At 57.9% G+C, this 26848-nt stretch overlaps 1 protein-coding gene across 6 annotated transcripts in view; it reads left to right on the top strand.

The window, feature by feature from the left end:
- AK8 (adenylate kinase 8) overlaps nt 1-26848 on the top strand; it is a 124736-nt gene that overhangs the window by 74300 nt on the left and 23588 nt on the right. The window lies entirely within an intron of this gene.

Here is a 26848-nt window from a genome sequence, read left to right as displayed (position 1 = left end):
GGACGGGAGCGGGGTTTATGGCCCGGTGTGGAGAAGCAGCGGACAGCTGTCAGTGAACTCCCAGGCTCCTCAAAGCTTCTGTAGTACAGGGAGGCTGGGGCTGAGCAGGGGGCATTCAGCGCGTGTCCAAGTTCCCGCGTGGTCTGCCGCGTGCCTGAGCCGCCTGGGAAGCCAGCGACACCGCGTTCTTGGGGAGTTTGGTGATGGCACAGCAGGGGGCAGTGGCTTCCAGCTTGGAAGAGAGACCCCTCAAGACGGGACGTGGACAGGGGAGACGAGTGTTCAGACGCCCTGCAGGCCCGGCTGCACCACCCCCTGGACTCAGTTCTAATGAACTCAGGGCAAGGCTGCTTTGAGCTGAGGGAAGGGCCTGGGAGACCCCGGCGGCATCCGGCACCCGCGGCGCTGTGCAGGGGCTCAGTTTCTGGGCGGCACTGGAAATGCTGAGGGACACTGCCCGCTATGGACGGAGCGCTGATTGCGGGCTGGCGATCGGGCAGGCGCGAGCTGCGGCTCCCACGTCTGCTTCTCTCTGCGGTCTGGCCGTTGCCCGTCCGGGTGTGCGGGCTCTCGGAGCCCCTGCGTCCACCTCGGGGCTCTGCGCTCTTCCCCAGGGCCTGGTTCCGCCGCGGTGCCCTGCCGTGTCCTTACTTCGTCCTGTCACGTATTCAGTTCCGTGTCGCAGCCGCCGAGGGACAGGGCCCTCGCGTGAGGCTTCTGCACCCTTCATTCCAAACGCACACCACGCACGAGGGAGAATGGCCACTGAGCTTCCAACCAGAGGTGCTGCAGACCTGCAAACTGGTCATGTGTGGTTTGACACAGTGATTCTGGTTTCGCCTCCTGGTAAAGCCATCAACGCTTTCTTGGGGCGCACACCTTTTCATTCATTCATTCATTCATTCATTCTAAGAGAGAGAAGGATTTGGGATGTTGCTGCAAAATTTCCGGAGCCGACGTTGCATTTTAGAAAGGCCTTGGCAGCTGCTTTGAAAACAATTGTGCTTTTTTTTCTCCTTTTGCCATCTTCCCCTAATGCATTGTGTCACCCGGTTTTCCCAGAGCAGGGCAGCCTGGCCTTGGCTCTGTCATGGCGTGGTATCCTCTGGGGCAGGCAGGGTTATGACCCCGGTGCCCTTTACCCTGGCCGTGCTGCCCCTGAATGTCCTGCCCCGTGGCAGAAGGGACTCTGCCGATGCGATTAAGGCCTCAACGTAGACGTCCCCTGGGCCGTTAAAGCCGGAGAGCAAGCCGGGATCCTGAACACCAGGATTTGACAAACTGCCGTGTGCCCAAAGACGGCGTGGAATACACGAGAAGGAAATGAGTGCTACAGCCCCCCCGGGAGGGAGCCCTGGGCGGGAACCACAGCCCCGGGACACCTCCATCACAGCCCCTCCCAGCTCTCCGGCCTTGGGAAGCGGAGCAAGTGCAGAAGGCTGGACTGTTGGCCACGTGTTTTGCGTGGCTTTTTGCCCTCCTGTGCGCTGCGGTAGGGGTCGGGATGTTTCTCCTCTGCGCTCTGGCAGGCTCCGGTTCTTCCCCCAGAGCTGGAGGAGCTTTGAAACCCCAGCGTCGGCGGCTGCTCGGAGCTGGCCCCGTAGAGGCAGCTCAATGGCAGCCGGATCGATCTGTTCCCCGGGTGTGGTCAGTTTTGATTTCTGTCTTTTTTTTTTTTTTTTTTTTGACAGGCAGAGTGGACAGTGAGAGAGAGAGAGAGAAAGGTCTTCCTTTGCCGTTGGTTCACCCTCCAATGGCCGCCGCTGCAGCCGGCGCACCGCGCTGATCCGATGGCAGGAGCCAGGATCCAGGTGCTTTTCCTGGTCTCCCATGGGGTGCAGGGCCCAAGCACCTGGGCCATCCTCCACTGCACTCCCTGGCCATAGCAGAGAGCTGGCCTGGAAGAGGGGCAACCGGGACAGAATCCGGCGCCCTGACCGGGACTAGAACCCGGTGTGCCGGCGCCGCAAGGTGGAGGATTAGCCTATTGAGCCACGGCGCCGGCCGATTTCTGTCTTCTACAATCGGTCTTTTCCTAGAAAATCTCTGTCCCCTGGTCTTTAAGGCATTCACGTATTTGCGTGTCTTGTGGGTTTCCCGTTTCTTCTGTATCTGTGGTTCCTTCCTCTCCGTTCTTGCTCATTTTATGTACTTATGTTTTTGTTTTTGTTTTTTTTCTTTTTGGGGGATTTGTTCTAACTAGCCTGACTTTTTAATGTTTTGTATATTTTTGTTTTGTGTGTGTGTGTGTGTTTTGTTTGTTTTGCCAAAGAAAGCTTGAATTGATTTGATAATTCCACTGCTTTCCCTGTATTCTATATTCCTGGATTTTGGTTTTTCTTGATTAATGGCTTCTTATCTTGGGCTTGTTTGTTCTTTTTCCCCAAAGAATAAGCAAAATGCATGATCCACTTACTCTCTGTGCTTTTTATTTGAAACTAAAATAGTTAAGGCTTTAAATCATCTTATGACTTTCTCCAGGTGTTTTTTCACGTGCAGTGTTCTCATTTTTGGGGGGAATTCGGAAGCTGTGACTTACTCTACTCTTCACCTGAGTTGTTTAGGAAAGTTTAAATTTTCAAGGCAGTCGATATTTTGTCGTTGTTGTTTCAACTTTCCTTATTTTCCATTTAGTGCAGAGCTTGGGGAACTTGTCCACTCCACATTTTGGGAATAATTTATTCTGTGGATAAGTGCTCTATAAGTATTAGAAAGTAATGTGTATTTCTTTTTTTTTTTTTTTTTTGACAGGCAGAGTGGACAGTGAGAGAGAGAGACAGAGAGAAAGGTCTTCCTTTGCCGTTGGTTCACCCTCCAATGGCCGCCGCTGCAGCCGGCGCACCGCGCTGATCCGATGGCAGGAGCCAGGTGCTTTTCCTGGTCTCCCATGGGGTGCAGGGCCCAAGCACCTGGGCCATCCTCCACTGCACTCCCTGGCCATAGCAGAGAGCTGGCCTGGAAGAGGGGCAACCGGGACAGAATCCGGTGCCCCGACCGGGACTAGAACCCGGTGTGCCGGCGCCGCAAGGTGGAGGATTAGCCTATTGAGCCACGGCGCCGGCCCAGTAATGTGTATTTCTAATTTAAAGTTATAGAATTAAATATATACATCAGGCTAGCTTCGCCGTGTTTATAGTTTAGATTCCCTGGGTCCTTGCTGTTGGTGGTGGTGGTGTTTACCGACCTGCCGAGGAGTAAGAGCCTTGCTAGTTCCTCATCAAGACTGTCTTTCTATTCATGTTTATTGTTTCCTGCAGGTTTTGCTTTGTGTGTTTTGATGCTGTGTTGTTTAGTGCAAAAATGTTTGTATCAACTATGTGTTGGTTGAGAAAAATACTCTTTTTTTTAAAAAAGATTTATTTATTTATCTATTTGAAAGGCAGAGTTACAGAGAGGCAGAGAGAGAGGGAGAGAAAGGGAGAGAGAGGGAGAGAGAGAGAGAGATCTTCCATCTGCTGGTTCATTCCCCAAATGGCCACAATAGCCAGAGCTGGGCCCATCAGGAGCCAGGAGCTTCCTCCAGGTCTCCCACGCGGGTGCAGGGGTCCAAGGACTTGGGCCATCTTCTACTGCTTTCCCAGGCCACAGCAGAGCTGGATCGGAAGTGGAGCAGCCAGGACTCGAGCTGGCGCCCACGTGGGATGCCGGCACTGCAGGCGGCGGCCCTGCCTGAGAAATAGGCTTTTTTTTTTTTTTTTTTTTTGACAGGCAGAGTGGACAGTGAGAGAGAGAGACAGAGAGAAAGGTCTTCCTTTTGCTGTTGGTTCACCCTCCAATGGCCGCTGTGGCCAGCGCGCTGAGGCCGGCACACCGCGCTGATCCGATGGCAGGAGCCAGGTACTTCTCCTGGTCTCCCATGGGGTGCAGGGCCCAAGCACCTGGGCCATCCTCCACTGCACTCCCTGGCCACAGCAGAGAGCTGGCCTGGACAGAATCCGGCGCCCCAACCGGGACTAGAACCCGGTGTGCCGGCGCCGCTAGGCGGAGGATTAGCCTAGTGAGCCGCGGCGCCGGCCTGAGAAATAGGCTCTTGATGGAAGTACCATCCGTGCCAGATGGCTGGGGCGTGTCTACGCCAGCGTCCATTCTGTCTTTCCTCCTGGCAAGGGAGGAGCACGTTGGCGTGAGAGTCTAAGATCCGCTTCCAGTCTTCCTTGCAGCCAGGCTGAGCCGCGGTCCCATGTCCCGGACGCTGAGCTGTGACTACACACATGTGTGGTTCTTCCAGAACACCTGCTGTCAGGGAGCTGACTCGGCTGGAGGCGGGGCTCCGCGCGCGCCCTGCGTTTCTTCACTCACCGTTTGCTCCTCCTGAAATGAGGGTCCTCTTTGCTTTGCCACTTGCCTGACTACCCCTGTGCCCATTTGTTAATTATTTTCTACCTTATGATAACCTCTCAGAACTATTTCCCACAGAATCCATCCATCATGGAAATAACAGTTCTAACTTTAAAAAAATTACTGATTTTCATTTTAGCTGGAAGGCAGGCACACACAGAGAGCAGACTGCTTCAGTCCCCGGCTGCCAGCAACAGCTAACACTGGGCCAGGCTGAACCAGGAGCCGGACCTGCAGCCGGGCTCCCACAGGGGTGGCAGGGACCCAGCTCCTGAACCCCTCATCTGATGCCGCCCGGTGCATCGGAGCTGTGGAGCCAGGACTCGAGCCTGTCGCCCCAGCGTGAACCGTGGGCAACCGAACGGCTGTGTCAGCTGCCTGCCCACCCAGGCTCTTCTCCCGGTCGCGCCCTTTCCGCTCGGGTCCACCCGAAGTCCAAGGCCAGTCCGACCCCTTGTCTCCAGGCTTCCAAACTCTCAGTGGTGTGCGGGAGGTGCGCGGCTCGGCAGGTCCACTAGAATCCTGGCCCTCACGTTTGCTGTTCTTCGCGTGTTCCTCTCTCCCGCTTCCGTGGGTGCTGTGACTGGAAAGCTGTCTGGGAGCTCTGGGGGCCTGGGCGGAGCCGGGGACTTTGCCGGGTCTGTCTGGGGTGAAATCGGGCTGCGTAGTTTTCATTCACCCTGAAGGCGTCTTCCGGGAGCAGCCGAGCGCGTCCTGTCTGTGTTTCGTTTTTCCTGTCCCCCTCTTTCTTGTGGGATGTGCTCCCTTTGCGTTTTGCTGGTGTCGCTGGCTCCTCCCCTGCCCCTCTCATAAGATCAGAAGATTTTCTCTGCAACCTGAGCTCCCTAAACCACGTTCGTCACTCCGCCAGCCTTGAAACGCAGCCGATACCCTGACTCCTTCATAGGAAAAACACCTATTCCCTGGGTGTGGCCTCACCCCTTCCCCATCCGTGCTGCGGCTGGGAGTGGGGAGACAGAGGTGGACACAGCCCCAAGTCCTCGGTGCCAGCCCGTTACAGCAGACCGTCGTCTGTAGTCTGCCCTGAGTAGGCCCTTCCTTCTGGAGGTAGAACAGTTACGTTCCGTTTTTAGCTGTAACTACCGTACTTGCCACGTTTTCCTCATGAAACACAGCCCCTCCGTGGGCTTCTGACTCACCCTCCACCTGAACGGGTGATGTCTGAGTCGTTTTCAGCGAGGGGCACAAATACTCCGCTGCCTAAATTCTGACATGCGTGGGACTGTCTCTCTGCTCTCCTGTGACCAACATCTGGCCAAGGCTTCCTGGATCTCGCGCCCCTCCCCCAGCACCCCCGGTCACTGTGCGTCTCTGGCCTCTCCCTGTTGGGAGGCCTGCGGTTGCTCCCTCCCTCCCTATCAGTCTCGCCGCCCCATTGACATCTGGTCTTCTCTCTCGCTCTTTTTAAAAGATGTATTTATTTATTTGAAAGGCAGAGCTACAGAGAGGCAGAGAGAGAGAGAGAGAGAGGTCTTCCATCTGCTGGTTCACTCCCTAAATGGCCGCAATGGCCAGAGCTGAGCTGATCCGAATCCAGGAGCCAGGTCTCCCACGTGGGTGCAGGGCCTAAGCACTTGGGCCATCTCCCACTGCTTTCCCAGGCTGTAGCAGAGAGCTGGATTGGAAGAGGAGCAGCCGGGACTCGAACCGGTGCGCACATGGGATGCTGGCGCTGCAGGCGGCGTCTTTACCCGCTAGGCCGCAGCGCCAGCCCCTTGGTTCTCTCCACTACTTTTCTCTGGATATTATGACTCCTTTCCACTTACTGGTATTTCAGGAGCGTTTTCTTCAGGCAAGCACACTAAGATGTTCCAGGTTTGTTTGCTGTTTTTTTTCTTTGGGAACACTAATCAGTGTGTGTTGGGTACTTACCCTCTGTTGTCCATAACTATTATTTTTCTAGTAGCTTTTAAATAGTTTTTTTAACCCAGGGGGCAGGCAGACAGAGAGGGGGCGCCCCTGTCACTGCTCACCCTCCGAGTGCCTTCCGTGGCAGGGCGGTGGTGCAGAGCCAGGAGCCAGGAGCTCACCCTCGGCCCCCCTGCGCGGGCGGCAGGATCCCAACCACTTGAGCCGCCACTGCTGCCTCCCCGGCTCCGCACCAGCGGGGAGCTGGAGCCAGAGCCAGGATTCGAACCCGGGGACTCTGATGAAGGAGGCGTGTCTTAACCACTCGGGGAAACGGATGTCCCTCTCGCAGCTTCTACCTGTTCTCTTCTGTGTTATTTCCTCACGTCTGCCTGTCACGCCCACAGACTGTTTTCTGTCGCGTCCCTCCCTCCTCCCTCCCTTCGCCGTGTGTCTTTCTGTGCCTTCTCGTTTTTTATTTCTGATTCTTTACAAGTCCTGAGGTTTCCCCCTCAGCCTTGGCAGCTGGTTTTTCATCTCCTTTTAAAAAACCTTAACCATCGTTTCTTAAATTTCTTATATCAAAGAGCCCGTTCTCTCTAACTTTTTAAAGATTTATTTATTTATTTGAAAGGCAGAGTTACAGAGAGGCAGAGAGAGACAGGGAGAGAGAGAGGAGAGAGGTCTTCCATCTGCTGGTTCCCTCCCCAAATGGCCACAACAGCTGGAGCTGTGCTGATCTGAAGCCAGGAGCTTCTTCCGGGTCTCCCACGTGGGTACAGGGGCCCAAGGACTTGGGCCCATGCACGGTGGCCGGACCAACCCCGGCGAGGGCACACAGGGACAGGTAGCCACAAAGCCACCGGTGGAGGGCAGGCTTGTGGTCCATCCCCATCTGCCTGAGTCCCAGTCGCTTTGTAAAGGCTCAGTAAACAGCGCGGGTCTACTTTTTCCGACCCCAGGGCAGAGGCCGGCCCTGGAGGGGAGAGGTGTAGCGCCTGGGGCTTCCATCGCTGTCCGACCAGAGCCACCCTCAGGTTTTGATGCGGCCACGTTCCCCTCTCTCCTTCCCGTTCCCCACGCCTGGGCTTCCATTAAACATTTTTATGATGAACCTGGAAAGTAATTTGAGCCATAAACCTCGCAGCCCAGATACAGGCTAAGGAAGAGAGACATAGTCTAAGGCAAACCCCCCGCACCGGGGTGAAAGGCAGAGCTGTGGGTCTGGCTTGGCTGTGAGGCCAATTATAAAACACTCCGGTGGTGTTGCTGACACCGGGAGAACGCCGTAACAGAATTACAGCCTGGCAATCAATCGGGACTATGGCACGGAAATCTATAACTCAGATATGAAAGCCGTCTGCAGAGGTGCCTTTCCTAGGAGGGGTCGGTGAAATTAGATTAAAATAAATTTACATATATATCAATTTTATTATTAAAATATATTCACACTAGTAAATAGAGTTATTGGGGAAGGGTAAGCTACCCTGTGTATTGGACACAAAAATAGACCTCTTTGGCAGATCAGAAAACAAAGTTATTGTCTCCCTGTCAAATATAAATCTCTTCTTAGAGCTAATAAATGGATAGTGTTCAAATGCAATGTTTTGTCTGAGTCCTACCTCATAAACCCGCGGCACATAATAGTAAATTATATTCCGCCAAGCAGCATCAATCTCCCCACTCCAGCATCACACAGAGAGGGAGACAGCCAAGAAATGGATGTGCTGAAGAGGAGAAAAAGTTATTTGAGAACAAATAAAATGGGTCATAAAGTTTGTTAAAACGTAATAATAATAATAATAGTAAAAAAAAAAAAAAAGGAGAGAAGAAGAAACAAAGACAGAGCTCTCCAAGGCTGCACCCAGGAATCTGCCCTCCGCCGGCTGTGGAATAATTCATTTCCCACTGCAAGGTTGTAGCACGGTGTTTTCTTTCAAAATTAATGTTTGTTACGGAGGAGAGTACAGAGGGTGACTGATGTTAGGGGGCTGGCTGTGGGTCCGCCAGAATGGGCTCTTGCATCCCCCACCCCAGCTCTGTGCTGTGGGACCTTGACCCAGCCCCAAGGTCTCGGTCACGGTCTCTCTCTCTCGGAAGTCCTTGCAAAACGGAGCTAAAAGGAGGGTGCCTTGGTGATCAGAGCCAATGGGACGCGCAGAAGGCTAGCAAGGAGCGCGTGTTTTTTTTTTTTTTTAAGAGATAATTAATTAATTTTATTTGAAAGGCGTTGAAACAGAGCGACCTCCCATCTACTGGCTCACTCTCCAGTCCGTGCAGGTGCCCCAGGTGAGTGGCTGGGACCCAAGCACCAGCCAGCGTCACCTACACCAGGGCTCACAGCAGCACAGCTAGGAGTGAAGGCAAATGCCTACCCCACACCTGGTCTGTTTCTCTGGACTGTCAAGCAGTCGCTCAACCGTCGTTTTATTTCCTCATCCGTGCCCTGGGCTGTGTGCAGGGTGCAGGCTGCTGTGGTCTCCCTTAAGGGCGCGGTGTCTTTAAACTTTGTGTTTGCCCCTGTTGTTCGAGTGGGGTGGTGGCAAGGCGGGGGCGGGGCTCGACTGCGTTCACCGGGGCTTGTGGTTGTCCTTGCTGGCCTGGCCGGGACTCCACAGCCGGAGACTCCACGCCCGGGCGTCACCAGCCGGGCTGTGGCAGGCATGTGCCCTCCATGTGGGTGAGTCTGGAAGCTTCCGTTTCAGGGTTCTGGGGAAGCAAAGCCCGGCAGCCCCGCCCCCCCCCCCCAGGTCCAGCTGTGTCTGGGCGGTACCCAGGCCCCGGCTGAGGCTGGCCCCACGCGTCCTGTCCAGGCTACTCCCTGTCCTCCCCTCCCCCTCTGCACCCCTGCCCCACCTCCCCACCCACCCCCTGCTGGCACTGCAGCCCCTCCTCGTTCTAGCCACGCCCATGAAGACCGGTCCCTCCGTCCTCCTCCGCCCCTGCTTCTTCATTGCAGTCACCGCCGCGGTGAGACCTGGCCTTCACCGAGCGAGCGCTCCCTTGCGCCTGCTTTGCCTCCCTTCGCTCGACCTGCTGAGCCCCAGGTCCCAGCCAGCGCCGAGCCCGCACCCACATCCGCTCCCACGGTGCCCTTGCTGCAGAGGGAGTCGCGTTCCTCTCTGCTCACTGGCCTGAGCTGCGTGTAGCCTCAGCCCCCCCCCCCCCCCCCCCCCGTCTGTGAACTGGGGCAGTAGTCCCAGCTCCGTTCCCTCGCCGCACCCCTGCCGAGGGGAGGGGCGAGGGTGGAATGCGTGCGGGGGAGCACCTGCAGATGCAGATGCGGGGGTGGGGGCACTGCAGGCGGCGCCGGCCGCTGAACACTTTTTTAGAATCTTTTCCCTCTGTGAGCGGGCTGCTTGCCTTCTCTGCCCGAGGAAGGTCTTTGAAAAGCTCTCTCGGCGGGTCGGGACTGGGAAAGGGCCTCTCGTTCGCGGGCTGCCGGGAGCCGGAGCCCAGCCCGAAACCGCCGAAGACAGAACCACCTGTTACTCGGGGCCGCGTCAGACAAGCTGGGAATTCTAATCAGGGCATTGAACAATACTGATGCGTTGCTAAACGCTGGCTTGGTTCTTTTGGTTCCAATGATGTTAAGTTTTAAACCGTGGACCATTATGGTACACGGTGAAATTAAAAGCTGGATTGGCATATCGTCGGTTACATGCCGGGGCGCTCTGATATGATGTGAAATCCTGTTACTTTTTCTTTCCCATAACAATTTCTTTTGGGAGACAACACCAGGAAGCCCTCGGATAATGGCTTTGCCGTTGCTAGTGTGTTCCAGAGTGAGAAGGACCCTGTGATTTCTTAAGAGAATGGCAGTAGAACCAAAGAAAAATTAAAATGCAAAATAGAGAGGATTTCTTGCGAGGGCTCTCTCTCTCCCTCTCTCTCCCTCTCTCTCCCTCTCGCTCTCTCTCATCACCTGGTCCTTGCAGGAAGCTCTGCTATTTCTGCAGCTGATCCTTGCGTGGATTAGGGATAATAAACAGCCCATTAATGGAGGCCTGAACTCGGAAATGGAGTTGGAATCACCAGCAAAATTCAGTGGCTGCCGAAGGTTAATAACTCCATTACTGCAGCTCTGGGCCTGAGCCGCCGACGAGCAGGGTGTTAGCCTTATCTTACTCCTCATTAATTGAGCTAATAGAACCCGAGTGACCCTGCCTCGCTGGCACCGTCTGAGAGTTTGCCAGACATGGGCCGGAATACATATCACGGGCGGCGTGCCGCCCCCGGCCTTTTATTTTGGGAAGAAAGACGGGTTAGCCGCAGGCCCTGTGCTCACCGTGGCAGCCCTGCGGCAGTCAGCCACAGGTGCGCACAGCAGTCCCAAGCCGCTGCCTCGGCACCTGCACACGGGAGCCCACTCTGGCCTTGATACGGCCATTGTTCCAAATGAGCGACTGAGTTCTGGGGGGGGAGGGAAATGAGGCATGCACTGGAAGTGGGAGGGGCGGCAGGCCCTCCTCCCCCAGCCTCCCCCCAGAAATTCCTGACAGTTCTTGCCCGTTCCCTGTGGTCCCGCTGAGCTGCTTTACCGTACACGTGCACTAGGGGGCGCTACTTAATCTTCCCAACCCTGCACAAAGGGTCCCGGGTCCACCCTTTTAGCCTTGACATTGCTGAGCTAACGTTGGAGTAGACTTTGAAAATTTTGTGGAAACTAGAATTAAAAGATAACATCTATTTTGGTGCAAGATTTTCTTTCCAAACCCATGCATACAAGGAATTAATGGAAAATGCATATTATTTTAAAATGAATGGATTTCCAATTTTTGCATCATTTAGATGCACCTTTTAATTCCATTTTCCAGGAGCTTTCTGAAGTGTGTTCATATGCGTTTGTCGGGAGGAAAATGTACAGGCGGGATTTATGTGTCGGAAAAGGCTCAGTACAACCCGCATCATGTTAGCCACAGGCTCAAGGCCAGGGTCCGAGTCCCCTGCACAGGGCCGGGCTCCTTACACGCGTGGGAGAGTCAGGGTGGGGAACACGGGAGGACTGGGGTCCACTCTTCTGGGATATGTTCTGCCTCGGGCAAGCTTCTAGCCTCTCTGCACTTCCAGGCACGGGCGGTCGGGACGCCAGGTGGCAGGGCAGTCGGTGTGCTGGGAGCGGCGTCGCCTTGCCTTGTCGGTCAGAGCCTCTCACCAGGCTCCATGGCCTGGGCTGGCCCCCCGGAGCAAACTGCCCCCCCACCGCCGCCGCCCACATCCGCAGCCTGGCTCTGGGGGAGGAAGAGGAAGGTGGTTCCTCCTTTACTTGGTGACATGTGGGGCAGGACAATGACCCTGCCATAGACAAGGTCACCCTGTGACCCCAGGGAGCCAGGCCGCCTGGAGGAGACCGTGACTGGGGAAGAGCCTTGCAGGTTGTGTGGGAGCTGCTGAAACCAACCTCGGAAGTCAGTGTGTGTTCCTCCTCACCGGCCCAAGACCCTTCTGATGGCAGACACGGCCAGGGGACGCTCCGGCGGGGGCTCGGGGTGTGCGAGGCGGCCTCTGTTGCTTGCAGCTGCGCGCCGCCGCAGAGCAGGGCTGGGCTGAGCCGGGGCTGCGGCAGGTGCAGTGCACGGAGCTGGGTTTGCAGGCTCCCCATGGGGACTGTCCCTGGCTGACTGGAATGTGGCTGTAGATGGTGCGGGGAGGCTAGCAAGGGGAGCACTGGAGAGGGGTTGGGAGCCGGGAGCTTTCAGCCGTGGCTTCCAGACGCCCCGTGAGGGATCGTGTGGAATGAACGCGCTGCCGCTACTTTCCCAGGGACTGTTGACATGCTCCCCGTGTTCCCACCGCTTGGGTGAGAGGCGGTCTGGACGAGTGGGGAGGGCGGCCCCAGCCCACAGCAGTCTGCCCCCAGCAGAGGAGCAGTGGCTTTGGAAGCAAGGACATCAGACGTGGCCGGCGCCTCTGAACTCCGCGGGCCGCCTGGAGGAGCCTGTGGAACATTAAGTACAGTGAGTTCCCAGGCCGGGAGCCCAGCCCTGCTGCCCCAGACAGGGCCCCCACGAGGTGCCTGGGGCAGGGGGTGGCGCCTGTAGGGAGCCTGGCCCACCGGGAGTTTGCTCCTCACCGGAGACGGGCACACGCCTGGTAACAAGGGGTTTGCGTGGTATTTTCTTGGTGAGCGATTTTGTTAGGGGCAGGCCCTCAGCATCTCGCTCTAATTTATCGACCCTTGGTTTGTGCGCCTGCCAGACCTCTCCTAAGGGCTCTCTGAGGTCCTGGAGACACCCAAGCCCGGTGCCTGCATCACAGCTCTCGGCAAGTAAATGGCTGGGGACAGAAAGTGACGGCTTTGCTCGGCTGGCTTCTTGTTCTCCGCCAGAAAAGGGCGCCCCCTGCCCAACCTGACTCCCCCTCCCTCTGCCGGCAGAGACATCTGTGTCCTGGTGCCCGTGGACCCCAGGCTCCTGTTAGGGGCCAGCGGGCTGTGAGCCCGGCCCATGCTCGGGCGCAAGACAAACACGCCAGGTCCAAAGCAATCTCGGCGCCGTGGGTGGAGAGTGACAGGTGACCTTTACCAGAATCCAGCCCGGGGGTCTGGCATTTGAAGTCGCACACTGATGGCGACGCCCCCAGTTTTGGCAGGCGCAGCGCTCCGCCGTTCCCTTAAATTCATTTCCCAGGGAAAGGCAAGAGGCCGGAGATGACTTGGAGGAATCGTGTTTGTTTTTCTTTACCCACAGGAGGCATCGGAGCGCACTTCAATTTCCCATCTTCCTTAGAGGCACAAATAAAGGGCCGACCCCCTGACCCGGGATGCGAGTGAAAGAGCAGGCGCTGCGGGTCTCGGGCTGCAGGTGTCTCGCAGCTCCGAGCACCCCTTCCTAAATATCACGGAAATGAGCCCCGTGAAATACTCCCGCGTCGTCCCCAAGTCTGCGCGCGGCTCTTCTCCTTGGGAGGTCCCCAGACTCCAGGCTCTGCCTCCCGCTTGCTCTGAGACCCATGCAGACCCTCCCCGCCCCCTCCCCCGCACCCCAGCTTCCTCTGCGGCACCCCCCCTGCTCCCTCACACCTGCCTGCCTCCTGTTTCCTACACACAGCACCACGGCTTGGCCTCTAAGTCTTGGCTTTTCCTGCAAGGTTGAACTCCAATGCCACCTCCTCCAGGAAGCCTGTCCTGGCCCCTCTCTCTGCACTTCCAAAGGCCTTGACATTGTTCCCAGGAGGGGCAGCAGCCTGGAAGGGCATTGCCTTGTGCAGGCTGCGTGAGGCTGGGCGGGTCGTTTCTTGTCTCTGGGCCTCGTCTCCCTCCTGCATAAGACGGTGACGGCTTTATCCAGACTCTCACGGGACACGTCTTGCGTGCAGGGGGTCCCCACGTTCTTGGGACACAAGAGGAAACACAAATGCATCTCACATTCCAGAAAGGGCCGGAAGCAGCCAACAGGTGCTCAAGGGAGCAGGTTCCGTGGCGAACGGCAAAGCAGGCACTTGGCAGGGAGGAGTGGGCGGCTGTGTGGCACCCGTGGGGCCGGGGAGGCCCGGCTGACGGCCTTTAGCAGGGGCTTGGCCCCAGAGCGCGGGAGCAGGGAGAAGCAGCACCGGCCTGGCCAAGGCCCCGTGGCAGCAAGGGAGAGGAGAGTGGCAGGAACGGTGGGGGTGGGGGCGCAGACCCCCGCAGGACCGCTTTTCCTCTGAGCAGGAGAACTTGCACTGTAAAGGAGAGATCAGGCGGCTGGGTCGGGAGGGGACGCCTGGCAGGGGACAGCGGTGGCGGCAGGAGGGGGCTTCGGCAGTGACCCAAGTGGGCTGTTTGCCTGGACTGGGGGTGGCCGCGGAGGTAGCAGGAAGTTGAGCTGCGATGTTTCGCAGGTAGAAGTGACGCAGAGCACCTGGGGAGGGGCAGTAGGGAGAGGGGGGCCAGCCCGCTGCCGGCCAGGGGAGAAGCCGGGGAGCCGGTGTGGCCGAGGGCTGCACCTGGTGAGTTAGGGATCCGAGGAGAAATGTGTGAGTTTGCAGCCAGCACAGGGTGCCCCAGGCCGGGGCCTCAACAGCTCCACGTGGCCGCAGGCTTGCAGGTGGCCCGTCTTCTTCCACGGTCGCCCCTCTGTACGGGCAGCCCAGCGTCTCCCGGGGTGGCCACATTTCCTCCTCTTCTAAGGTCGCCAGTCAGATCGGCTCACTGGAGCCGCGTCACCTCTGGAAAGCCCGGTCTCCAAACACAGGCACCTGCGGAGCTGCTGGCTCCGACGCATGAATTGGGGGGGTGCCGCGGGGGGAGAGGGCGGATCAGGAGGAAGACCCCAGGGCCCCCAGAAAGCACAGGCTAGCGCAGGCCGGCCCCCCGCTGCCCTCACTCCTGCAGGAGCAGGTGCCTTCCTGAGCTGGGAACCGCAGCTCCTTCCAAGGCGCCCCCTTTGGAGACTTCATGCCCCCCGCTGTTCGGAAGGCGCCGTGAGCCCCCTGGATGGAAGGAACCCCAGTGCTCTCCGGCTCGCCCCGGCTCTGTCTGGTTCAAGCCCTTGAGCCCGCCAGCGTCATTCCTCTGCAGCGTCCTTATGGAGAGCTGGGGGGGCGCAGGGGCTCAAGGGGCAACACCTCCTGCACGGCCAGCCCCTCCCAGAGCACCCACCTCCCCGAGCGGCCTCTCCCCCTCTCCCCAGCCAGGCCCCCCTCCCCCATTCTCTTGCTTTTGCGAGCACCATGAACCGTGAGGGCAGACTCTCCCCGCCGCCCGGTCCACTGGCTCGTTCCGCATCTCTTCCTGGAGCCTGTTACATCCCAGACAGTGGACCCTGGGGTCCTGCTGGGAGCCGGGCTGGTGGCCTCTGCCCCTCAGGACTCGCCTTCGCAGGGCCGCCCTGCTGGTCCTGGCCTCGTCCTGGGCCTCAGCCCAGCCCTGTGTCGCCCCCTGAGCTGCCGTGTGGGGCTCGGGAGGTGGAGGCGGCAGATACCTGAAGGTTGGACAAGACCTGCTGGTTGTAGCTCATTCGGCCTTGGGAGCAGCCACTCAGCTTCCTGCCTGCTTCTCTGAGCCAGGGCAGTGCCTGGGGGCCCCCAGGTGGGCGTCTCCCTGCTCCCCTGACCAGTCCTGGCCAGGGCAAGGGTTCCAACCCCCCAGTCCCTTCTCCCCACCCCAACCTTGGCCCAGCCGGGGCCCTGGGTCCTGTGTTTTCATTCCCAGATGCAAACCCACAGACCTCAAGGCCCAGGACACAATCCAGCGCGTCCAGCAAGGCCACTGTTGTGTAGGGGGATAACGGAGGCCCAGAGGGACCCCTCTCCCGGGTTAGGGAGAGGCCTGGAACGGGGCCTCTCAGCCGCAGGCCAGCGCAGTCTCGTTCGTTTGCATTTCTGCTTTTAAATGTCACCCCTGCCTCCGTCCTGGCACGCGGGCGGGGGACCCAGGTGCCCACCTCACCCTGCTGCCCGCACCCAGAGCCCCGGGGCGCGCCGTGGCTCCCGGGGAAGGCCGGCCTCGGCCTCTGCTGCCGCGCATGCGCGCCCCGCCCAGGCCGCGTCCACCAGATGCCCTCTCGGCCCAGCTCTGGGAGCCGCCCCGTCCCCTCGACAGTAATTAGCCTTGTAAGACTAATGGAGGAAATCGTGTCTAATTACCCCGCTGAAGGCCCGATTATGCGATTAACATTCGAGGGCTATAAGCTAATGACGAGAAGAGCCGCTCATTTGCATAGCATTAGGTTAATGGCTCTCCTCCCGAAAGAGTGCGAGGGCCGGCCGGCCGCCGCGATGAAGCAGCAGTGATCTGGTGGCCGGGCGGGAAGGGCGACACAGCGGCTCGGGACCGGGAGGCGGAGCCGCGGCCGCTCCTGGGCACCTGCTAGGAAGTTCTGCTCCGGCCCTGCCCAGCCCTCCTTTTGGGCAGAGAATGAGAGCTTGAAGAACCCTTGGGGGTCGCCTGTTTAAGTCCCTTATTTGACTGGGGCTGGGGTGGACTCCAGAGGCTGAGCCCGGAGCTCACTGGCCAGGGAGCACAGTGGCCTGCAGGGTCCCCCGTGCCCCTCCCCTGGGACAGGCTCTGCTGTGCGGTTCTGGTGCTGCCTCCTGTGGGAGCGGCACAGCTCCTGCCCCCGCCCCCCCCCCAGTCCCAGCTTGTCTCCCGGCCCCGCCCCTCGCCCCCACCCCCACCCCCCACGTCCCACCAGGACGGAGACCGTGGATGACTGAACCGGCCAGGGAGCTGCGATGTCTCGGACGGCTGGACTAAAGCTCACTTGCTTCCCAGTGAATTTTTAAACACGCTCACTTCCACCAAGAGACAGGGTCATGCGCACGTCCTTGCGATGCCCGTTCCCCGCCGTCCTAAAGCTGGAACCCACAGAGGTCTGTGGATGTGACTCCATCCACACACACACACACACACACACACAGCCAGAGTCCGTATGTACACACACACAAACAGCACCCAGATGTACACACACACCATACACACACGACCATGTACACACAACCAGCATCTGTATGTATGCACATCACACACACACCACACACACCAGCACCTGTATGTATGCACACCACACAACCACACACACCAGCATCTGTGTGTACACACACATCACACACACAACCACACACACCAGCATCTGCATGTACATACACACACCACACACAACCATGTACACACCAGCATCTGCATGTACACACCACACCACACACACAACCACACACACACCAGCATCTGCATGTACACACACACACCACACACAACCACACACACACCAGCATCTGTGTGTACACACACACACCACACACAACCACACACACACCAGCATCTGTATGTACACACACACACAACCACGCACACACCAGCATCTGTATGTATGCACACCACACACACACAACCACACACACACCAGCATCTGTGTGTACACACACACCACACACACAACCACACACACACCAGCATCTGCGTGTACACACACACACACCACACACAACCATGTACACACCAGCATCTGTATGTACACACCACACCACACACACAACCACACACACACCAGCATCTGTGTGTACACACACACCACACACACAACCACACACACACCAGCATCTGCATGTACACACACATCACACACACAACCACACACACACCAGCATCTGTATGTACACACTCACACCACACACACAACCACACACACACCAGCATCTGTATGTACACACACACACAACCACGCACACACCAGCATCTGCGTGTACACACACACACACCACACACAACCATGTACACACCAGCATCTGTATGTACACACCACACCACACACACAACCACACACACACCAGCATCTGTGTGTACACACACACCACACACACAACCACACACACACCAGCATCTGCATGTACACACACATCACACACACAACCACACACACACCAGCATCTGTATGTACACACTCACACCACACACACAACCACACACACACCAGCATCTGTATGTATGCACACCACACAACCACGCACACACCAGCATCTGTATGTATGCACACCACACACACACAACCACACACACACCAGCATCTGTGTGTACACACACACCACACACACAACCACACACACACCAGCATCTGTGTGTACACACTCCACACACATACACACACTGACACACAACCAGTCCCCGTATGTATACACACACCCCACACATACTACATGCACAGAGCTGCACACACAGAACCTCACACACCAGCTTGCATATGTACACACACACCACACACATAACCATGTACACACACACAGTGTTCATATGTATACACACATACTAAACACACAACTACATACACATAACCAGCATCTGTGTGTACACACACCACACACACTGACACACAACCAGCCCCTGTATGTATACACACACCCCACACATACTACATGCACACAGCCGCACACAGAACCTCACACACACTTGTTTTTGTATTTGCATTTGTTTGGCCGCTTTCTTAGGAAAATTCATAGAAATAGATTTACTGAAGCCAGAGTGCACACCTGAGCTATTAAGGGGTCAGGAAAGGAAGGGCTCCAGTGGGCACCCAGGAAGTAGACCTCAGAACGCGTGCGTGTGAGCTCCCCGAGCCTGACTTAGGGCAGAAAACCGAGACACCCAGGGAGCGCCCGGCGACAGCCTCGGCTTGGGGATCGGCGGAACGGGGACAGTGACAGCGGGGCCAGAAGCTGGCTCTTTGACAAATTAGTAAAACTGACAAATATTGGGCCGGCGCCGCAGCTCACTAGGCTAATCCTCCACCTAGCGTCGCCGGCACACCGGGTTCTAGTCCCGGTCGGGGCGCCGGATTCTGTCCCGGTTGCCCCTCTTCCAGGCCAGCTCTCTGCTGTGGCCCGGGAGTGCAGTGGAGGATGGCCCAGGTGCTTGGGCCCTGCACACCATGGGAGACCAGGAGAAGCACCTGGCTCCTGGCTCCTGCCATCGGATCAGCGCGGTGCGCCGGCCGCGGCGGCCATTGGAGGGTGAACCAACGGCAAAGGAAGACCTTTCTCTCTGTCTCTCTCTCTCACTGTCCACTCTGCCTGTCAAAAAAAATTAAAAAAAAAACTGACAAATATTTTGTAAGATGTATTTATTTATTTGAAAAGCAGAGTTACAGAGAGGCGGTGACAGAGAGAGAGAGAGAGAGAGAGAGAGAGAGAAATCTTCCATCTGCTGGTTCACTCCCCAGAGCTGTGCCGATCTGAAGCCAGGAGCCAGGAGCCAGGAGCTTCCTCCGGGTCTCCCACACAGGTCAAGGGTCCAAGGACTTGGGCCATCGTCCACTGCTTTCCCAGGCCACAGCAGAGGGCTGGATCGGAAGTGGAGCAGCCAGGACTTGAACCTGTGCCCATGTGGGATGCTGGCCCTGCAGGCGGCGGTTTTACCTGCTATGCTACAGCGCCAGCCCTGGGTAGAATTATTTTGAACAACTTATGACAATAAATTTGGAAGCAGGCAAACGGATAAATTCACAGAAACGAAGTTTTACCAATACTAATTTAAGGAGAAAAAGAGAATCCAAGCAGTCCCAGGATTGCTAAATGAATGGAATCTCACAGGTAAAACCCTTCCCTGCACTGGATGCCGTCTACAGAACCTGTTCCCATGGAAAACAGACACAGCAGGGAGCAGGCAAGGAGCAAACTCCGTGGCGCATTCACTTCATTTTCTGTAATTTAAAAAGATTCTTTTTATTTGAAAGGCGGAGCTAGGAAGACAGAAAGCAGCACAAATCTTTCATCTTATTTTTCACTCTCCAAATCCCCATGAGAGCCAGGGCTAGGCCAGGCCAAAGCCAGGAGCCAGGAACTCCACGTCTCCCACGTGGTAGCAGGGACCTAACGACTTGAGCCGTCACCTGCTGCCTCCTGGGCTGCGCGTTAGCAGGAAGCTGGAACTCGAAGCAGAGCCGGGGCTTGAACCCAGGCCCTCCGTGTCCCAGGCAGCGTCTTCACCTCTGTGCCAAACCCCACCCCTGTCACGTTTGATGACTAAGAGCAGGTGCCTGGCACTGTGGCGCAGTGGCTTGGCCACTTTATGTGGTCCCAGCATCCCGTCTAGGAGTGCCGGTCTGCTCATGCGCTGGGAAAGCAGCAGAGGAAGGTGTAACCCTTGGGTCCCTGCCCCCCACGTGGAAGACCAGGATGCACCTGCTGGCTCCTGCTTGCAGCCTGGCGCAGACCTGGCTGTTCCGGCCGAGTGGGGAGAGAACCAGAGATGGGAGATTCTCTCTGTCTCTGTGTCACTCTGCCTTTCAAATAAATGAATCATTTCTCGAGAAGTCTAATAGAACCTTAATAAGAAACCCACATGTCCCAGAAGGAAGAAACATCGCGGGCCGATGTCACGCGTGGAAACGAAACATCAGCAGATCCAAACCAGTTCAGGATGGAAAGCTGTCCAAGGGAGATTGACCATGAGAGGCTGTTACCTGTGTTCCCCACAAAGACATGTGGCTATTTCAATAAATGGAGGCAAAGCATTTCACGAAATTAAATATCCATTTGCGATTAAAAAAAAAAAAAACACCTTAGCTATAAACTGAAGAGAATTTCCTTAACCGGATAAGGCAGTCTTCCAGAACTGTAGCGAGGACTGGCTCTGAGGCACAACGCTTCCAGCTCCGTCACCCTCAATCAGACGCCAGGCCAAGGCCCAGTGGCCCCGGTTCGGGTCCAGCTTCCTGCCGAGGCATCTGGGAAGGCGGCAAAGGTGCCCAAGGACATGCGAGAAACCAGGATGGGGTCCAGGGCTCTGGGCTTTGGCACGGCCCAGCCCTGGCCACTACAGCTATCTGGGGGAGTGAACCAGCGGATGGAAGATTTCTCTCTGGCTCTCGCACATTCTCTCGCTCGCTCTCTCCCATTCTGCCTTTCAAATAGATGAATAAACAATACATCTTTAGAAATCCAAAGCTGCAGCAGACGTAGATGTTAGTGATGGGACGTTGGAAGCGCACCCTTTAAAATCAGGCATAGGACCAGGGGCCCCAGCTCCACGGCCCCCGCGAGACACCGTTCGACAGCACAGCAAAGGCGACAAGAGGACTTGTGACGGAAGGGCCAGCAGCTGCCGACTGTGGCTGTGACTGTCTGCACGAGGACAGCCCGGGAGAGCCTGTGGAGACGCCGCTGGCTGTGGGAGGGGTAGCAAGGATGCTAACCAAAGGTCAAGTCCTTTAGGCGTCCTGTAGCACAAAGAGTTGGAAAATGTAGAGTCAAGATAAAAACAGCAACGTAGAGCAGGGAGGAGCTGGACGTAAGTGCAGGGGAAAATGTGGGAGACTTTTCCTGAGAGCATTAGGGTCTTCTTGGGAGGCCGAGGCCGCACCACGTTCATGGTTAGACAAGACGAATCCTGGGGCTGTGCCCTGGCCCAGGCCGGCTCTGAGAGCCAGTGAAATTGCAGTTCATCTCCCGAAGCTGGTTGTTGGTGGAGGCGGTGGCGCCTTCAGCTGAGCTCGTCCCGCCAGTTTTATCTGGAAGAGGGAAGAGTCCAGAATGGCCCAGTGACTCCTGAAGACAAAGGAGGAGCCCTGGCCTGCCCGCATCCATATGCATCTGCCACCACTGAGACCCTCGAGGGTTGGCGCCGGGCGAATTCCATCACTAGCCAACGGGACCGAAGTCAGGGCCCAGACACTGCTTGTGTCAAGTTCAAAGTCAGGCAGAGCCTGGCCACGTGCACCCTGCACGTTCCGTCATCGCCGGTGCAGTGATCTTCCCGGGAGTGAGCCCGCAGGGTCATCTTCAACTCAGGCCTGCCGCGTAGCAGGTGCGCGGTGTCTGTGGCCGGAATGCCTGCGTGCCGCCCGGCACTGTTGTGTGTAACAACACCTCACCCTTGTCAGGCCGGGAGATACTAAGCTTCCCAGCCCAGACCTCCTTCCCAGAGGCACACACAGCTCGGCCCCTCATTCTTTCTGGAAGCATCTTTCATCCTGCGCCTGTGCGGGAATGAACCCAACCAGGTCCCCGCTGAAGAGCATCGAAGCTCCTCTCTCTCTCTCTCTCCCTCTCTCTCTCTCATCTGTAGACAGTGCACCCACATCTTGCATGAGTGGCGCGAAATTCACAAGACAGTCTCCACAGACGAAAATCCTGCCAGTGGGATGGCCGAACTGTACTTGCACTTTGTTCTATTTTCGTTCTGTTGAGAGGCAGAGAGACAGACACAGCCCCCACCCACCTGCAGCTTTACTCCCCGAATGCCCACAACAGCCGAGGCTGAGACAGAGCCAAAGCTGAGAGCCAGGAATTCCCTCCAGCCAGGTCTCCCATGTGCCTGGCAGGGCTGAGCCGCTTGTTGCATCACCACTGCCCCCAGGGTCTGCACTGGAGGAAGCAGAGTTGGGGAGCTCAGCCAGGTACCCCGAGGTGGCAGGTGGGCCTCTTAGCCACTGGGCTAAACCGCCACTCCCACGTCTGTTTTCTTTTCTTTTTTTAAAGATTTATTTTATTTATTTGAAAGAGAGTTATAGAGAGAGGAGGTAGAAACAGAGAGAGAGAGAGAGAGAGAGAGAGAGAGAGAGAGAAAGAGAGGTCTTCCAGCTGCTGGTTCACTCCCCAAATGACCACAACGGCTGGAGCTGAGCTGATCCAAAGCCGGGAACCAGGAGCTTCTTCTGGGTCTCCCATGTGGGTGCAGGGGTCAAGGACTTGGGCCACCTTCCACTGCTTTCCCAGGTACATTAAAAGAGAGCTGGATTGGAGGTGGAGCAGCCACCCATGGACTTGAACCAGCATCCATGTGGGATGCCGGCGCTGCAGGCCGGGGTTTTAACCCTCTGCACCACAGCGCCAGCAACCACCACCGCCCAGCTTCTGTTTTCAGTGGGTGCCACCAAAGTGCCCAGGCGCTCGCGATTCTGTTGGTGGTGACAAGGACTCAGGTGACCAAAGGTGGGGTCTCTGGAAGCGGCTGAGACATCCAGGAAGCAGATTTGCTGAAGTTCAGGGGCACGGTGCTCCCCGCAGTGGGCTGGGCTGTTGCCTCCAGGGCTCGCACTGCAGACGAACCTGAAATCATGAGACTGAAGTCTCAGGGACCACATTGGTCCTTAGGCTCAGTCATGGGTTTACCCGGTGCCTAAATGTTTTCTTTCCGCGGGGGCGTGTTACCCACATTAGTGACGTTTTCATGGGTGCACACATGGGCAGCCAAGCAGCGTGGCCGGCTTGGGATTGCAAAGGCCGATCACGCCAGAAAGCCGCTCTCCTGAGCCCTGAGCTGCCCCCTGGAGAAGCCGGGTGCTCCGGGCCTTAGCCCTTTGCTGGGTGCATGGGGCAGAGGTGCAGACGTGTGACTGGTGGGTGGGAAGAAACACTCCACGCTCCCACCAGGCGTCTGCTCCTGCTGGTGGTGGGTGTTACACACGGGCAGGGCCATCGTCACCCAGGAGGGGCATGGACACAGAGCACACCTGGAGCCACGGGCCCCGGTGCAGTCCAGGTGGCCCCATGGGAGGGGCAGTCTCTCTTCTACCTCTGCACCTGCTGTGTGATGGCACTGGCTTCCCCCAGAGCCCACTGGAGGGGCCCCGGGAGAGGAGCCAGGAGGAAGGGGGCCCCTCCTGCGCTCTCCCCACCGTCCCTATGAGCCGTGGGCCTGTCTCTCCCGCCGCTGGTGGCAATCACCACGCCTGCCTGGTGTCTCTGGATTGACACGTCTGTCACTTTGGCTGCCCCCAGACAAATGCGCTCAGGTGGCATCTGCCGGGGCCCCGGGGCCACTGCTGTGGCATAATAGAGACAAATCCAGCACCACACTGGCATATGATGGATCCGGAATCACGTAGTTAATTCACAGTGGGTAGAGAGTGCTCATAAAACCTTGATCATGATAGAGAGGCTAATAAACGCCCGAGAACATAAATATTTGGAGGAGGAAATGGCTTTGTGAACCATTTAGTTGTGGAGTAGTTAGAGGAGCAGAGAAAATCAGGCAGGCAGAACTCTCCCGATACCAATCTGGCGCGTTATATATGGAGGGTCGGTAATGACCCTGAGCGAGCCGTTTTATGGGCGTGCAGACGTTAATGTAGGAAGCGCACGCGTCGAAGCGCTGCATCACCCGCTACTCGCCCTTCAGCTCTGGATCCGGGGCAGAGGTGCAGCTGGCTTGAGGCAGGTCCGCCCGGCTCGCGCAGGAGAAGGCGGCGGCCGCCCAAGCACCGTGGCTGCACAGAGCCCTGAGTCAGGCCATGCAGGCAGCCCGGCGGGGTTTGGTTCAGGGAGGGCACCAAGTGGTGTGTGGGAGGCCGTGCAGGGGCGGAGGATACACACCAGTGGCAGCCCAGGCTCAAACCCTGTTTTGCATCTACTGGTTGCGTGACCTGGGGCAGCCGCATGACCTGGGCAGCTGTGTGACCTGGGGCAGCCATGTGACCTGGAGCAGCCGCATGACCTGGGTAGTCGTGTGACCTTGGGCAGCCATGTGACCTGGGGCAGTCGTGTGACCTGGGCAGCCGCATGACCTGGGGCAGCTGTGTGACCTGGGCAGTCGTGTGACCTGGGGCAGCTGCATGACCTGGGGCAGCCGTGTGACCTAGGCAGTCGTGTGACCTGGGGCAGCTGCGTGACCTGGGCAGCCGTGTGACCTGGGGCAGCTGTGTGACCTGGGCAGTCGTGTGACCTGGGGAAGCCGCGTGACCTGGGGCAGCTGCATGACCTGGGGCAGCCGTGTGACCTGGGCAGTCGTGTGACCTGGGGCAGCCGTGTTACCTGGGCAGCCGCGTGACCTGGGCAGCCATGTGACCTGGGGCAGCCCACTTACAGACTCCACAAAGCGGGGCTGGGGAAGATGCGAGGGCGTTGCTCAACCGGCAACCGGCTTTCAGTGGCCCAGGAAGAGTCTGGGGGAGGAGGAACTTCCAGTGTCTGCGGGAGGCTGCGGAATAAACCCCTGTCCTGGGAAATCCTTGAGACTCAGAGATGGCCCCAGCCCGGGGCAGCCAGCTCTGCCTGCAGGGTGAGGGCCCCCCGGCTGTGCTTGGGCCTCAGGACGCTGCTTCTGTCGCTGCAGACTAACAAGTCTCAGCAAATAGGAAGGTCATCCAGTCACTCAACAAACCCCAGTTAAGCCTTGTGGTGAGGTTTGTGTGTGCATCCTGCTGGCTTTCAAGGTGCAAAGATGAGAGTCCCCCTCGGGGTCTGCCCCAGGAGCTCCCTGTCCAGTTGGACAGGGACACTTGAACACAAGTAGGGACCGTCCCTCATGGCAAGTGCAGTCTGAGGTCTGCCCGTCAGCCGGTGTGCCCAGGTGGCTGGGGGTTGGAAGGTGCTGGACTCGAAGCAGTCCCTCCCTCCCGGGGTGCTCCCCAGGGTACAGAGCAGGACACTCAACACCTGACGACACCCAGTAAGAAAGCAGCCGAGGGGGTGCCAAGGACAACGCAGTGTTCCGGCTCCCGGAAGCGTGGGAAACACGAAAGCCGTTTGCTATTTTAGACAGTCCAGTTGTGATCTGAATACCCGGGCCCTGTCAGCTGCAGGAGGGGAGGTGCTGATAAAAATGACAGCCAGCCGGCGCCGCGGCTCACTAGGCTAATCCTCCGCCTAGCGGCGCCGGCACACCGGGTTCTAGTCCCGGTCGGGGCGCCGGATTCTGTCCCGGTTGCCCCTCTTCCAGGCCAGCTCTCTGCTGTGGCCAGGGAGTGCAGTGGAGGATGGCCCAGGTGCTTGGGCCCTACACCCCATGGGAGACCAGGAAAAGCACCTGGCTCCTGGCTCCTGGCTCCTGCCATCGGATCAGCGCGGTGCGCCGGCCGCAGCGCGCCGGCCTCGGCGGCCATTGGAGGGTGAACCAACGGCAAAGGAAGACCTTTCTCTCTGTCTCTCTCTCTCACTGTCCACTCTGCCTGTCAAAAAAAAAAAAAAAAAATGACAGCCAGGGCAGCTCCTCGGGGCGGTGGCACCGTCCTGGCCGCGAGGCCTGCTCCTGTAAGGGGTCGCAGGGAAGTGGGAGCCGGGGGGGGGTACGGGTGCGCTGTGTGGAACCATCTTGGTAAGCAGTGGGGGGGGACGGGGAGGACAGTGTGACCTCGTGGTGGAAGTTTGACATGACGGGAGGGGGCAGCTCCTGATAACGCTCCAGGACCCATCAGGCGGGGACAGGGACTGGATCCTGTCCCCCTGTGCATGTGCCGGGTCTCCCGGGCAGGTGGTCACTGGGAACCACTGCCACGCCACGCCACCCTGCACTGCCACTGCCGGGAGCTCATCCCGCTGTGCGGAGGGTCCTCGCTCCAAGCTGCGGCCCTGCTCAGAGACTGGCTGGGGGTCAGTGCCTGCTGCCTGCTACATGTGAGCTGCCGGGCCGGGCGCAGGCACCAAGGAGCTCCGGCAATGGAGCTGCAAGCTGCACAGAGCCCAGCACTGGCCCAGGGTGACTCTCGGGTCCTTTTCCTCTCTGACCCTCAGGCTCCCGTCACTGGGGAGGGGAGGGACAGCATTGCTCCTCCCACAAGGAGACGCCCTGAGATCCTGGATGTGGGCGACCCCCTTACGGGTCGGCTCACATCACAAGTAGCCGTCATGGCCGCTCCTGGCAGGGCACCGTCCCAGATCCCAGGGTTCCAGCAGTCGATGAGACCTCCCCCCAGAGCAGGTGTCTGGCCCAGGGGTTCAGACCCCAGCCTCCCGTGTGGGAGTCGTGGGTTCAATTCCTGGCTCCAGCTTCCTGCTCATGCAGATCCTGGGAGGCTCAAGTCATTGAGTCCCTGCCGCCCACGTGGGAGACCCAGTCTGAGTTTCCAGCCTCGGCCCAGCCCAGCCCCAGCCGCTGCTGCAGGCATCCAGGGAGAAAAGCCGTGGGCGGGGCTCCCTCTCTCTCTCTCTCTGAATGGCTGACTCTTTGCCTCTGGCAACAATAACAAATAAATATTGAAAACCATTCCTTTGGGAAGAGGTGGACGTTAAACAGGAGATATGGCCACTGACAGCTGCTCGGCTGGCACTCAGACACCAGGGCAGGGCCGGGGCGGAGCGGGGCCAGGAGCAGGTGTGGAGCCGATGAAACGCAGGAGCCAGCCCTGGGACACAGGAGGGAGCCAAGCGGGTTCTGGGACCGGGCAGCAGGGCAGAGTCTGGAGAGCCAGGAGGTGGGCAGGCCTGGGGAAAAACTGGGGGTCCTGGGGGCGGGGTGTGGGGACCCCAGAAAGTTGGGAGGAAACGCGTTCCATGAAAACACTCCTGTGTG

This window comes from Oryctolagus cuniculus, chromosome 1, assembly GCF_051225735.1.
Source record: "Oryctolagus cuniculus isolate XC-2025 breed Fujian yellow rabbit chromosome 1, ASM5122573v1, whole genome shotgun sequence".
Taxonomy (NCBI): Eukaryota; Metazoa; Chordata; class Mammalia; order Lagomorpha; family Leporidae; genus Oryctolagus; species Oryctolagus cuniculus.
The sequence above is the reverse complement of the archived record's forward strand: the minus strand, read 5'-3'. Positions and strand labels throughout refer to the sequence as shown.